The sequence below is a fragment of the Schistocerca piceifrons genome, chromosome X, assembly GCF_021461385.2.
Source record: "Schistocerca piceifrons isolate TAMUIC-IGC-003096 chromosome X, iqSchPice1.1, whole genome shotgun sequence".
Lineage (NCBI taxonomy): Eukaryota > Metazoa > Arthropoda > Insecta > Orthoptera > Acrididae > Schistocerca > Schistocerca piceifrons.
Genome location: NC_060149.1, coordinates 508,212,983 through 508,225,528, shown reverse-complemented (window position 1 = coordinate 508,225,528; position 12,546 = coordinate 508,212,983). Strand labels below are relative to the sequence as shown.

At 41.1% G+C, this 12,546-nt stretch overlaps 2 pseudogenes; one reads left to right on the top strand and one right to left on the bottom strand.

The window, feature by feature from the left end:
* Window positions 1-923: 923 nt before the first annotated feature.
* LOC124723784 lies at window positions 924-1,041 on the bottom strand (annotated as a pseudogene).
* A 10,245-nt stretch (window positions 1,042-11,286) lies between these two features.
* Window positions 11,287-11,466, top strand: LOC124723884 (annotated as a pseudogene).
* Window positions 11,467-12,546: the final 1,080 nt, after the last annotated feature.

The window sequence follows — 12,546 nt, the reverse complement described above, 5'->3', positions numbered from 1 at the left end:
TAAGTTCAGTCAGGTGCTGGAATGTTTCTTGGGAATGGCAGCCCATTCTTCACGGAATGCTGCATTGAGGAGAGGTATCGATGTCGGTCGGTGAGTCCTGGCACGGAAATGGATTCAGATCAAGACTCTGTGCAGGGCAGTCTATTACAGGGATGTTATTGTCGTGTAACTACTCTGCCACAGGCCGTGGATTATGAACAGGTGCTCTATCGTGCTGAAAGGTGCAATCACCATCCCCGAATTGCTCTTCAATAGTGGTAAGCAAGAAGGTGTTTAAAACATCAATGTAGGCCTGTGATGTGATAGTAATTGTTAAATCGTTAGAGTGGATGTCTTTGCATTTTTAGTTAACATGAAATGGCTTCCAGTACTTTGGAATCAGTCCTTTGTAAAGGCATAACAATTGAAATCTGCTCTCATCGTGAGAGTATAAACGCATTTACCATGATCGCTGTAATTACATGATCTCCCAGGAAGGAGCGAGACCATTTCCCATACACGCAGACTCTGGAGTCTCCTCGCTCCTGTGACTCACATACCACTCTCACGGAAGTTTTGCTGAAGAGTATGAAGTTGCGAGCGCATATGATTCTAGTCTCAATTATTTTGATACACATGCTGGACATAATGATGTGGAATGGTTGCTCTCTGAACTTGAAAACACTGCAAGGAACGTTGATGATATTTACAACATCATCATTCCTATTACCAATAAAAGAGCACTCCGTTGTCAGACCACGAGTGGCCTACCAGGACCATCCGACCGCCGTGTCATCCTCGGAGGAGGATGCGAATAGGAGGGGCGTGGGGTCAGCACACCGCTCTCTCGGTCGTAAGATGGTAGGTATTCTTGACCGAAACCGCTACTATTGGGTCGAGTAGCTCCGCAATTGGCATTGCGAGGCTGAGTGCACCTCGAAAAATGGCCACAGCGCATGGCGGCCTGGATGGTCACCCATCCAAGTGCCGACCACGCCCGACAGCGCTTAACTTCGGTGATCTCACGGGAACCGGAGCATCCACTGCGGCAAGGCCGTTGCCCTATTACCAATAAGCAGGAACATAAATTGCTATACAAGAATGCAGCTGATTGTTGCACTTTCGGCAGATATTGGGTAAAGAAGGGGCAACACCACTTAGGTATCATGCCATCTGACCTGCAAATTACACAGAGCTTCACATAATTCTTGGAACCTGGATTACCTATGCTCACAACACATGCTCGTTTTCATCGACAAGTTAAGCAGGTATGAAGCTAATTTCCTATTTGAACCCTCGGCTAATTATGGTATGTACTAATATCAGGTTAACGTGCTACTTGACGCCACTGAGAGTTAAGATTTCGTTTTCGGAGAGAGTAACCAAGAGTGTTACTTGACCCACTGACTTTCATGCAAGGACCGCTACAGGAAATTGCTGAAACCACGTGTCAGGAGGATTTACATCTCATTAGAGCTGCATTTCTCAAAGATGCAAAGTTTCAACTTGTAGCGAAGTAGCTGGTTTTTCCAAATGAATATCTGGATTCAAGAGAGAATCTCGATGAAACCACGCAGTATGGCACAGGTGCATGCACCAACAAATGTTCAGGCGCTGTCATATGACATGCATAGTAAATGCCCGGTAGGATTTCACCATCGCTAATTTAGGGGAATACGCAAGGCTTTATATGGACAGGGATGTGCACTTACTTGCAGACGTTCAAAATTTATGCCATGTGACGCTATGTTGAAAAAAACAAATGTCAATAATGAACTCTTGATTGATGTCGACACGCTATTTTTTTATCAAACAAGGGATTTCTGGGGACTTTGCCAATGGTCCATAGATACATCAAGGCAAATAACCTGTGAAAGCATGAACAATTCAGTGCATATGGTGGTAGAAGCTATATCATGTACGTAGATAATAACAATGCCACGCAACATTATCTAGCTACTGAAGAGTTTTGATAGTTGTCTGACGAAGAAATCGCAAGTCTGGGTTAAAAAAATTAAAGCTATACCGGCAGATTCTGAAGCGGGATTATTTTTATAGGTAGATTTAATGTATTATATTAGTTTGCATCACTTGTACAGCGATTTGCTCCTGTGTCCAGAGCGCCAAGATCTGCAGAACGATTCCCACCAAAAGCTGTTGACTACGCTAGATTGATAAGCTCAAAAATGGTTCAAATGGCTCTGAGTACTATGGGACTTAACTTCTAAGGTCATCAGTCCCCCAGAACGTAGAACTACTTAAACCTAACTAACCTAAGGACATCACACACATCCATGGCCGAGGCAGGATTCGAACCTGCGACCGTAGCGGTCGCGCGGTTCCAGACTTTAGCGCCTAGAACCGCTAGACCACCCAGGCCGGCAATTGATAAGCAAGGGACATACCACATTACTGATATCTCTAGGAATCTTTCAAGTTGGGGTTGCAACTGGATGGAGTCACCCGCGACCCGCTCTATTTCCTTCAAGGGGTGACCCTGGCTGAAGGAACATATTGACTTAGACACCAAAATGAGGGCTTCTGCGATGTTTACACATCTGAAAGATTTTGATAGACTTGCAAATAATGCAATTTCCAACAGAACTATAGAAAAAATTTGAGAGCATCAGGAAATTCACTTAGCTACCCTTTGGGATGGGCATTGTGTACCAGCAGGTTATATTGCCAGGCCATATTATAAATGGTCCCAATCTTCAACAGACACTTCATCATTCTGAAAATGGCTAAGGTTTTCACAGAGTTCATAAAACCTGTTTATGTGGATATGCGTATGTTAAATGGTTCAAATGGCTCTGAGCACTATGGGACTTAACATCTGTGGTCATCAGTCCCCTAGAACATAGAACTACTTAAACCCAAGTAACCTAAGGACATGACACACATCCATACCCGAGCCTGCGACTGTAGTGGTCACGCGGTTCCAGACTGAAGCGCCTAGTACCGCACGGCCACACCGGCCGGCATGCGTATGTTAGCCCTTTGTAAACTCTACATTGGTGTTGTGTATATGGTGATATATTCTGTATGTGGAACAGTAAGACTCACTTATCATAGTGTATGTATGTAGGCGTATATATCTGTGAGCATATGTACATGTGATTCTCTCTTTGCGCACTATGTATGTGAGCTGTATTGTATTGGACACCCTGTGTGTGTATGTGTGTGTGTGTGTGTGTGTGTGTGTGTGTGTGTGTGTGAGAGAGAGAGAGAGAGAGAGAGAGAGAGAGAGAGAGAGAGAGAAAAAATGGGGGGGGGGGAGATAATACCGTATGGGTATGACAGAGAGCACACGTTGTATGTATCGTATATATTGTCTGCATGTTATGTTAAGTTTCAGTTCTGCTGGCCATACCAAAAGTGTCTGCATTTAGTTTAATGTTCTGTCCCATAGAGTAACTGTAAAAATATTCCATGCCAGCTATAGTTAAAGTATATCAACTGAAGAGCAGTAGATAAGTGCTTCAACTGTACTGCAGCATAAACTGTGCTACAACAGTTTTAATCTGATGGAGAAAAGACATAAAAATGTATGAACTATAGAGAAAAGCATATTAACCTGTGAAACATATTTTGGATATGTTTCTGTACATTGCTAAATTACTTTTTAACATTGTATATACAAATTTCATACTTCGTTTTTTCTGTGTTCAATCAAATATTATATGGAAATGAACAAGTCCAAGATATAAAAACTGAAATCTATTTTGAAGAAAAAGTGATCAAAGAAATTAGTGTAATTTGTTAAACAGTAGTCGTTCGTTTCCTTTCATTCTATAGTGTCAAATATATCGATAATTGTTTACAGTATGCAGCTATATGTGTATTACACCCATATTTTTCTATGAGAATGGACTCATTTACATGTCAGTTTTAAATTAAGCAGCCACACTTCTGCATAAAGTTTTGAAGTCTACAGTAGGCAGACACATTTGCATTACACACATAGAGAAATGCGTTTACAGTTCATGAAAAGTGTTGAAATATGAACACCCACACTTAATGCTAAAACAGCCTGGTGTGCTGTGGTGGCATAGGACAGCTCTCAGTCACAGTCGAGCCAGCCGTGGTGGTCGCAGCTGAGGCTACAGCATCAGGCTGCTGGCGTCACTATGGACCAGTGGTAGCGGCGGTGGTGCAGGGGTTAGGGGTGGCAGCAGCACTTGCAGAGGGCCTCCACTGTGATGCTTGTTTAAATAAAGACATAAACATCACTATCCTTCCTCAGCATAGCACAAGTGGACTTAGGGCAAGTCTGATCCGAACTGAGGATGACAATCTGTTACATCAGAGGGAAATTGGACTGAAACTTTGGAGAAACAGTGAGCGTGATGTCAGAGGAAAACACAGCGGCCACCTTGATTTCTAAATCTGATCTGACTGCTATAAATAGCCCTCTAGGTCCCTCCGTGTCTGAATGAATATAGGGGACAACATTTTAAGTGGGGCAGTTTCATATATGGCAGACAAGTCCAAACTGATTACTTCCCTTTTGTCCTAGTATCCAAGGGTTACCATTTTGGATTCTTGCATCATAGAGCTGCTGCAATATCCCTGGTGAGCCGTCCGAATTCTCTGAATTTCGCACCAACAGAACAATAACCATCTTTTGAGTTTCGCGCCACTTTCTTCATATGACAGTAGCCTTACTTCCACACTGACATCATAGGATTCGGGTAAAACCCTTACTATTTTGAATTTGCAGCCAGTTTTTGAATTTCCCGCCATTGTCTAAATCAGCAACAGTGCATGATGTCATAGTGGGATGGGGTAAGTGAGAAACTCAATAACGTCATCGATGACTTCATAGGGGAAGGGGAAGGGAGTTGGAGACATCCTTCGTCACAGAACCAGCTCTGCCTGCCTGCTAATACAACCTTGTGTTGTAGGTATACTATCATTGCATGTAGCCTTATCCTTCAAGATTGTAGTTAGGAGCCCATAATGTTGAGTGCAGCTTGGCATAGTCACCGTGTTCTTAGATTTATTGACGATTGGCGGCAGTCTGTGTTAGAGTGAGTCCTACTACGTGTCGTACGGATGGAAGGTCGCAATTCTACAAGTGGAGTTGCTATTAAGTGAAAATGTAATTTTAATGTTTTTTAACAGTGTAAAAGCCTGGATTTATTTTAGAAAAGTGTGTCCTGACACTACGAGGTGGAAAGAAAATGACTAATTATAGGAGAAATGTATAAGCACTTTCGTGCCAAGCCAGCAATCGCACGACCTCGGAAATATTTTAATAATATGAACAGATGTATTCGTATACGTCTGTTCAACCGTACCAGGACAGAATTAGGGACAACACGAGTTTGGTAATCAAAAATGGAACCTCGTGCAACTACCGCATGGCAGTTTTACTGGAAGGTGACTTTGCTAAAAGAAAAACATCCTTCACTCCATCTGGTTGACCGTATTAAGGTTATTCTTGACTAAGACAGCCTTGGTAGCGAAAATATTGCTTTAATGGTATGTTTCGCCTTTGTAGGACATCGGCAGATTATCTACAAACAGAATAAAGAGAAAATAACAGTTAGGGGATGGTCCTATCATGTACGGCTGTAGTAAAATTTCTAATGAAATTTTTACGAACCATAGATCGAGAGATATTTGTGGAACTACTATTCTGTGGAATAAGCGTGCATCCACATCGAGGTAACCAGGACACGTGCCTAGTAATGAACATGAACTGATAAGCAAACCTTAATAAGGAGAAAGAATGCAAGACGTAGTGGCAAGTCAAATAAAGTGTTAAAATGCAAAACTGATACTCTGATGATTCCCTAAAATAGCGAAACGCGTTATCATAGAAATATTTTCGTAATCAAGACTGTTTTATTCAAGAAAATGAAAGAAGTCATTACCACCTCGCAGTTTATAGGATATTGCACGATACTTTCCAGCAGCCATACTGTCACCGAGGAACTGAGAAAAATAGCTTGTTTGGATGAAGCAGGATTAAAATTTCCGTCTGGCCACACTGATTTATAGTTCTCAGTGATTTCTGTCGGGCCACTTCGGCTTAGGTTTCCCGTGGCTACCGCTTCAATAGGAAAGACAGCAGTTGATTTTTCACTCCATCTCATTCCACGTGATGCAGTGCTCCGTTTCAGTTGAAACAGGGATCTGAGTGTAGTTTTCTCTTTACTGTTATGTGATACTCCATTTTATTTCATCTTCGTCGTGAATACTGTGAACATTAAAAACATTGCCGCAATTTTGAGTTCAATGTACCGTTCCCACATCAAAGTCGTGGTAGAAGGTATTAATAAATTACTGTTTCAAACTCTTAGAATCTTTGGAGCGTCGTGTGTAACTGTTGGTTTGAATAGAAATCCATATCTGGGCATATACCATTTCCATGCTGGAAGGACAAGCTTGTAAAACCATCTCTTCCACTCTGCCGCATCCATGGACGAGTGGCCGCTAAGGAAATGATTGAAACTGCAGCCAACTAACTACTGTGCTGACAATGCCCAATTCCAATTAATTTTATGGAAGTGGAACGGGATGTGGGTGGTGAGGAGGTAGAAGAGACAATGTGTAATGTGACACTTGAACACTAGGCTTTGTCATCGTATTAGACAGTTAGTCATAAATGAAGTAAGTATAAGAATCAGACTAGATTACTATTACTCTTTCACCCAGCAGACTCGAGAAATTGGAACTAATAGTTCTACGTACTGATTCTGGTGGCGTGGAAAGGGTTCATTTCCGGACATGGGCTTCCATTCCGATCAGTGCTTATTCTTTGGCTTGTACATGTCTTTACAGTTTGTAACAAGAATTTCCGAATACTCTGTTGATTGAAAAAGCTGGACGTGCTGTTTGGACCTAATCTTGGTGAAGAAATATCCTCAGCAGTCCCTTCCACGATTACATGGAAAGCACAGACATGTATATTTGAGGATGAGATCAGTCGTTGAATTCAGTTCTTGCTTGTTATGAGTCCAGTTGTAATTAATCTTGCCTCCTCACAAATTTCTTACTCCAATTGAAATGTTCGATTCCGAATAAATTTCTGCCTAACTTGTGTTAATTTTTATACTTAAATTATATATTAAACACCTAAAGATAATCTGGCATATATTTGATCATGAAAACATTATTTTTCTGATAACATCATTTTATTTCTTATATCGCTCCATTTAGTAACACCGGTCTTCAACCATGAAAATCAGTAATCACAATTTTTAGCTTAAATGATAAAAACCCGTTTTACATTGTAACTAATATTATTATACTTCATTTTTCCTGCAAATAACATTTCTGTTTTCATTTTTTAATTTTTTTGTTTTTATTAGCAATAATTCGGTTGACAATCATACGAAGACAGAAAACTGATATGTTTATATTGTCAAAATTTTCAACCTTCGTTATTAATTGTTAGGCGAATAAATCTCTATATAAATAATTATTTCCCGAGAACATTATGTAAATTATACTTGAAAAGTAATTTAAATTAATACAGTCATAATAGAAGTCATTTGAATTACATCCTGTTCTAGATGGCTCTGGAAGGTAACTACGTCATACTTACTGAAATTTTAGGCTCCAAACAAACCACAATAGTATCAGTTGTTTTCGAGTTTGCTCAATATAATATCAAGTTCTTTGCGTTGTGTTGAAATGTTGCACTGTGTACTTAACAAGTGGTGCTGGAGAAAATGTCAAGAATTTATGAATAAATACTGATGTCAAAAAGCAACAGTTTTCCAGCTACTTCTGCTGAAACGAAACAAAAGAAAAACTGAGCATGGACGCACAAACAGCAACAGACATCCTAGACAACGAGACAGCCATAGGAAGATAAGTAACATTTGTCTGCTAATATAGGGTTACTGTCCTTATGAAATTATGTAAAGGTTGACAACACGAGAATAGTTACTTCAAAGTAGGATATTTACTTTCTGTATGTCTACGAATATTTCGGCAGTAAGGTATATGTAACATTATACAGTGCACTGTAGCACTTCGCCAGCTCTAACGGACTGTTGTCTACTTTTCTTTAACTTGAAATTTGCTCAATGCAAATACCGTAGTCGGCGATCTTAATACTACTTTATTCGCCTATACTTGGGTCTACGCTCAGTTCACAAAGGTGAAATTCTGTCTCGCTTGGCTGCATCGGACGTGACGAAACTCAGCGCGCAAATTCAGCATCACTTCACCCCTAGCTGTTACACCGCTCTCCCATTCCGTCATTCTAAACGCAATTCAACCCGGCATAATTCCACGGCTTATACGCTGTTTATAGTGCTGTTACGGCTTGACGAGTCCTGCCTCAGTTTTCAGCTCGTAAATCAGTGGGCAACGCTTGAACGCCCCAGCATGTATCCCTGGTGCTCGTTACGTAATTATCAAATCACGCCGAGTTTACGATGCCGTAATTCGTGATGCAAGACGCGCCTAGTATGATAATCAATCTGTCAGCAAAATGAAGCGTTCCAATTATTGACTGCCTGGAAAACGGCGTTAATTCGCTGACGTCATGTGGAGAGAGAACTTCTTGACCTCTCGGCAGTGAAGTTATTTGTACCATTTTCGCTGAAGAGCTGTTGCGAAATATATAAGATAGTGTTGCAAAATATATTAGATACAATTCTCGTCGAATCAGAGAGGCAAGGTATTTCTTGTAAGAATATCGATTTTGTTCAAGTAGGGATACGGATGGAGGTTATTGCACCACTCTCCTTTTAGAGCACTTCATCAGAAAGAATTTATGCATACATGCGACAAATTTAGTTAGTGGTTTTGATCATTCCACATGTGAACAGCGTATAATATTATTACACTATCATTTGTTTTCACCGTCTTCGTATCACAATTATCATGGTGATTACTAGTTTTTGTCCACGAGAGTCATCTTGACATCCATGTAGGTGCATATACAACTGTTTCCATAAGTAACTACATAGATCTGAAGATATTTTTCTTACATGGTAGGTGATTCAACTGTATGAGTCGTATTTGAGTGAGACTGATATAACAGAATGCTTTCGAGTCGGTGGACGCAGTGGTAAAGGTCCGTGGTAATAAAATGCATAGGTTTCGGGCAATAAGGCCACACATCCAGGAGCCATACGCCAGTTCTATAGGCAAAAAGTGTTACTGACTAACAAAAATAAACTCCACAATACACTGTACAGTACGTAATGGAAAAGGCTGCTTAAGCATTAATCGACACATTTATTTTTATCCTTTAGCATGTTCACATACTTATGTAGATAAATATGTACATAAATACATGCACAATTGTATGTCCAAAGGATATGCTCATTCACAATCAGTATATAGGAGATCTCTTACCTAAACACCGAAGGAGGGTTTGTACTTCTGCATTGCAAAATGGCATTTATATATTAGTGTATTTTAGTATACTGTTTGTATTCATATGTGACAATGGGCTCTCTTTACTAATAATTCATGGTAGAACTTTTGAGAACAGTACAAAGAATTAATAACAACACCGCCTTCACAATGCTTTATACCAAAATTAGTATTTCCCACCCGTTACATTGCTCCTAGCATGTAACCGAAATTCGTTATTGTTGCCTTTGTCACATATCCTTAAGTCTGCCAGGTATAAATGATCAAGTCCTTAACAACTGGCGAAGACACCTGGTCATAGGCAACTGAATTAAGTTTCATTAATAAAACTCGCTGATTTTATCTTACAGTACCTTCAAAACAAATTTATTTCTAATACTAAGTCGAAACCTGCAAATAGCATTATGAGTAGTAGCGCAATGGGGTGCTGGCGCATTTGGTTTGTATTGGTTGCATACATTCAGGAGTGATAATACATTCCAGAAGAATCTTTTGTTCTGTTAACTGATTTATGACACCTGGGGGACGATTTATGACCAACTGAGGATAATATAACCTTATGAGAAAACACACACCACTCCCCCTCCGCCAGCACCTCCCAGACTCCTCTCAGAAATCCTCCACCGCCAGCCTGCGTGAGCTTAAACGTGTGCCTTTCGGCTTCCTCCTAGTGGATTGTCTGTCTTGCCAGTCCACAACAAGACAGTCAATCAATACTGAAATTACAAGATGCATACTGAGCGCCCAGAAAGCTTCACTACCCATGCCGGCGGACGCAAGCTACATTTTTTGTGACCATCTGGCAGACAGGTCACTCCACAGTCATGGTCCCCCTTGTTCATGGCTGTGTCCTTTTCTAGGAGAATTCCTACTTCAAGTGGCTACTTCTGGTTGCACCACCCACACAATCTGTTTCCAAACACACTCCTTCAACTCCAGCTCATTGGAAGCAGCTGCTCTATGTGCTCACCCTGCTATACAGATACAGACTAAGCTAGTTCACAATACCACCAGCAGAGGACACTTGGAAAAACAACCTCTGCACCCCTCACCCCATCGTTCCTCACCGCTCCCCACCATTACATTGGACAATTTCTAATTTCAGATCACTACTTTGTGGCACATCCTTATACAAATTGCGTGATAGGATAGAGTCAACAAGAAATACCACTGCAAGACAAGGTTCACTGCGATGTATTGAAAACCAATATATATGACACACTGAAACCGTGCTCAATTCTGTAGTAGCAGATGTCATGGCTAAATGTCAGAGATTGGGGAAACTTCCATAGGACACCACAGTGTGTTGACCACACTGGCAGCTGCACACTCATCTCCTGGCAGCCACACACTGTTCTACCAAACGCTCGGAGGTCGGAGAGCCTATCATCAAGTAGTCAACCGATCAGTTTTCAGAGGTCCAATAATCGTTCAGCACTAACACCTGTCATGTTGCATTTTCTCACACAACACACACATGCGCTTCTGTCGCCATCCACCTGGCATACTGGCTAATTCACTAGTCAGTCAGCGAGAGAGTGCCGCCGCTAGGACTTGTCCCTGCGGCCACAAGCGAAAGTCGACAGGTCAGAGCTTTCTTTGCAACTAACCACCTGTCACAGGCTAAGCTAAGTCGTGACTTTCAGTCAACTGAAGAATCGTGACCACTCATGCCCCTAGCCATGACGCACTGAAAGGCAAGCAGGTGTGGCTTGGCCGTACAGCTCTAATTGCAATTCCACCCCTACATAGACTCACCCCAGTTTAAAAAATACATTTTACCCGAACTGAGAAAGGGATTTTGACTATACACCTCGATTTCTCACGCAAAATGCAGATTTATTCCTTTTATACGAGTTATTTTCGAAGACAGAAGAAATCAGGGCATAAGCTCGTTTTAACATCGCTTAAGTATTGTAACCTGTTATGAAAATTCTGTAAAAATATGGCATAGGCTACATTTCCTCTAAGTATTCTCGTATCGGGTAATAAGATGTGTTCTCATCAGCTTAACACCTGTTACGTCCTGCATCAGAGGACTAGAATATTAAACTGATTTGTGGCACATGAAAGAGTGCTAAGAGCATGCTCTAGTTCTGCCACAGGATGCTTCCTCACTTTCAAACTATCTTAAAGTAATCAAGTGCTTAGTAACATATGAAGTGTATTAATGTAACACAACAAAGGAGCTGTAAATATCAGGTTTATACAATGTATCACCTAATAATTTCGGTAATATACTTGATTATATTACGATGGTCATCTCTTGTGCTGCAGGTGGGAGATTGAAATTGGGTTGAAAGATCTCGATGCAACGAAAGAACATCTGCTTACTGCTCCAACTACTGTATCATATTACACGCATCAAAGGGCATATCATTTATATAATACTGACAGGCTAATTAATTAAGTTTATCATGAGAGTCCCTTTGCATGGTCCGTAATTTTCTTCCAGCAGTCTGATTGCACTCGCCACGTAGCTCAGATGGGATTCCCTGGAGGGAAGGCAATATTCTTTTCGAGGAACACTATTGACAACTGACATCTTAAGCTGATCGCGGAAGGATTCTATGGCCACCCATATACATTTTGCGTAAGGACCACGAAGATAAGAGAAATTAGCGCCCATAATGAGACATATAGGTATTGTTTTCCATTGCTCTATTTGCGAGTGGATTAGGAAAGGGAATAACTGGTAGTGGTACAGGGTATACTCTATAGCACACTTACCATGGCTTGTGAAGTAAGCATGTAGATGTTAATGTAAAGTTAGTCTACTTATTTATATTTAACTCCATCCTTTTGTAGGCTCAGGAAAATCACAGAGGAATGTTGTCTCTTATTTATCGAGAAAAAAAAGACAGAACTTTTGTTGCGGACTGTCTTCCGATACACATCTTCATATTAGCTCTTAATTTTCTCATTGCAGCTTCTTCGTGAGACGTATACGGGAGGTTGTAACGTGTTTGCCCATAAAAAAAGCTCTGAGCACTATGCGACTTAACTTCTGAGGTCATCAGTCGCCTAGAACTTAGAACTAATTAAACCTAAGTAACCTAAGGACATCACACACATCCATGCCCGAGGCAGGATTCGAACCTGCGACCGTAGCGGTCGCTCGGCTCCAGACTGTAGTGCCTAGAACCGCACGGCCACTCCGGCCGGGTGCCCATAACATTTACAAGGGGAGTCCACTACACTGGGATCACGGGTTCCCTT